General features: G+C 39.9%; 1 long non-coding RNA gene across 1 annotated transcript; it reads right to left on the bottom strand.

Moving 5' to 3' along the window:
* Positions 1-305: 305 nt before the first annotated feature.
* On the bottom strand, positions 306-1,977 carry LOC308400139. Its single transcript, XR_013972322.1, has 3 exons — positions 1,783-1,977; positions 1,583-1,693; positions 306-800 (listed from the first exon to the last, which is right to left on the bottom strand). It is a non-coding gene; the product is annotated as an uncharacterized lncRNA (long non-coding RNA).
* Between the last annotated feature and the right edge of the window lie 1,087 nt (positions 1,978-3,064).

Below are 3,064 nucleotides of genomic sequence, written 5' to 3'. Positions count from 1 at the left end.
AGCATCATGATGCTACATTGCCGGTACTCCCTCTGTGACCAGGTTAGCGACGTGAGCTCATCCATCTTATTGGGCAAAGATCTTACGTTTCCAATAATTACAGAAGGAAGAGATGGTCGATAACGTCTCCTTCTCGGGCGACGGCGCTCCTTCCCAGCACGACACCCCCGTCTTTTCCTCCTCAGCTCGCTGGGAATATCGGGTCTGTCCGCCGGCAGTACCGCTGCAGGACGCAGCGCTAACAGCTGATCCTTACTGTAAACAAAGGATCTCTGCTCTGGGTCCCCAGACACGGGTGAAAAAAGTAGTGTAGCCAAGTACAGGATAGGGTAGGGGAAATTAAAGTAAGATGGAGAGAATGGGCCAATAGCTAGATTCGCAGGAGGGATAAAGGGAGTTGCGTGGAGAAGAATGACTGGAGCCACAGGTAAAGTTGCTATGAATTGTATTAAACTATTTAGCAACAATTTAACAGCATTTTATGAACAGGAATGAAAACATAAAATAAAATACAGTGACAGCAATAATAATAACAGTCAGAATCCTAGCTGAGCTCAGATATGTCAGTCTTGCCGGCTTAATAGTCAGTGTTCAGTCAAGTCAAATCCAACAGGTCAAAAGTTTGTGATTGGTGCGATTTCGTCCTACCGCACTGTTGCAATTGTTCATGAGAGAAGAGCAACCTGCCCTTCTGGGCCAACTCAGAATGGCTGTGGTTCGGTTCGGTTCAAAGGGAAAGGCTCGCCATCTTCCTCGTCAGGAAGAGATCCAGGTCTCACGATCCCATAAAAAAACCTAGCCTGTAAACAACAGGACTATTACTAATTCAGTTCACACTCTAATGATATACATGGCCATATGTAAATAATGTAAGTGCTATAACAAAACAAGCACAAAACATTAATTCTAATTTCTAACTATAGTCTATACAGTGCATCTTAATCATGAATGCAATCTTTAAATCACAATCAGCTTATTCTATCGTCAAGGTGCACATTTCTATCAGAAATCAGAAATAAACCATAAACTATGGTAGATTATTTTTTTACAGTATTGCCCTTTAACTGAATTACAGGAGCATTGCTTTACACTGCATAGCAATGAAGCAATATATTATTTACACTCAATGTACAGAATAAAATTACCAAAAGAATATACAAAAACCCACAGGCTGTAGTTTTACAGTATGTGGTAACGTATCAGCACAGTAAGAATACACACGGACATCTATCTATTCCTGCTGTGACAAAACAAATTTCCCACGTGTGGGACTAATAAAGGTTATCTTATCTTATCTTATCTTATCCAGTGCCGCTCGAGCATCAAATGTAACAAAATAAAGTAGATTCATGACCTTTAAGATCAACATTAACTTATTCCATCATTTAATTTTAGTGCATTTAATATTCAACAAGTAATACTAGAACATCATCAGCACACAAGCTGAGTGCTCAAAATGGCTGAACTCAGTGAGAAACCCCGTGTGTTCTCCCACAGTGAAAACGTGGTCAGCTACAGCTATGAGCATTAGGCTAGTTAGCTTTTCAATTAGCCTGATTCGCCCAGTCCCAGTTTAACTCACCAGCACACTTCTAATGTTCAACTCTCAGAGAGGATCTTGTTCAACTCTCAGAGAGGATCTTGTTCAACTCTCAGAGAGGATCTTGTCCACTTCATCCGCTCCCGCGCAGATCTACAACATTGAAATCGGGCCATTATATTCCCTGTTAACTTCTTGTTAGCTTTTTAGCTTCAAGGTTAGCTTAACAGCTTCTGACTCACCGCGATGGTTTCAAGGTCCGAAATGTTCACAATAAATCAGGTCCGTTTCTCCAAGGTCCATGCAGATCTCCGGTATGGATATTTGCTCAATTTATCAAGTTAATAGTTATTTTCCAGCGAAAAGCTTGGCGGTGAAAATCAGTGATGGTCTCGTGCACCTCCGTCTCTCTCTGTGTCTGAGCACGTGACGGTACAGAGCAGGGGAAAGCGGGGCTTGTTCCTTCCTAACCAGTAGGGGTGTTAAATATACTCTTTGGGTTTTATTCTTGTTACAGGAAAAATGATTCTTTGTTTCTTTACCTTCTTTTAACCTTCCTGCCTTCTTGGGACCTTTTTGTGCCACTGCTATGTGTTAAATGGCTGCCATTTCCACTGTGTTCAGTGGAATATAACCAAACTTGCCACAGGATAGTTTTTACCTGTCAATGTTAATATTCCAGTGTGAATTCCTTAAATCAGCCTAAAATGGCTGAGCAGCAGAAATCCCCACACCCATCACCCTGGGGACCATTTTCTGCCCATTGACTTCCATTATAAACGCTATTTTTCAACCCCAAATTATCATCATATGATTTTATTTTTTCTTCTTTTCTTGGATGTCAATGAAGACTCAGGGCCTTGAAGTTTTAATTTTTAAATTGCAAAAAAAATGCAAAAAAAATAATGGCAGGTCAAAATGTATGTTGGTGCCAATCTTTGGTCCATCTAAAGGCCTACTTATAATGACAATCACATATTACTTCAACTGGTTTTTTGTGGAAATATTTAGTTTCGTTTTTTGGTTTTTGGGGCTTATAACACAGGGCGCTCATGTAATAACACTGGGATTTGAAGGGTTAAAACAACGAAAATATAATTAAAACTTTACATGAATATTTCAGGGAGAAGTAGTTTTACAAGGTTGGCTAATTTAAAGTGGAATAAAATATGGATATATGGTCTTTTTATGGCGTGGCTGAGAATGGTCCCTAGGGTGATGGGTGTGAGTTTTTTAAAGGATGGCAGGAGGGTTAAATGTGCAAGCATGCCCTTTTGTCTATGGTTAGATTAGTTTAGAATTATCTTTTTAGACTTTCTCAGCAAAGACATACTGTTTTGGGACATATTGTTTTAGATTGTTTTATCTCTCACAGCTTTCTCCCAGCTCTCTGCTGACGAGACTAGCGCCACATATGGAGTTGTTTATTTTATCTGTTTTGTATTTTCTTATCCTGTTCTCACTGTCTTTCCTATAAAAAGTGCCCAGCCTCTGTACACGTTGTGAGTTGTTCTGAACAGCTTA

This window comes from Rhamphochromis sp. 'chilingali', assembly GCF_963969265.1.
Source record: "Rhamphochromis sp. 'chilingali' genome assembly, chromosome: 7".
Lineage (NCBI taxonomy): Eukaryota > Metazoa > Chordata > Actinopteri > Cichliformes > Cichlidae > Rhamphochromis > Rhamphochromis sp. 'chilingali'.
This window is presented reverse-complemented; position numbering and strand designations above follow the sequence as displayed.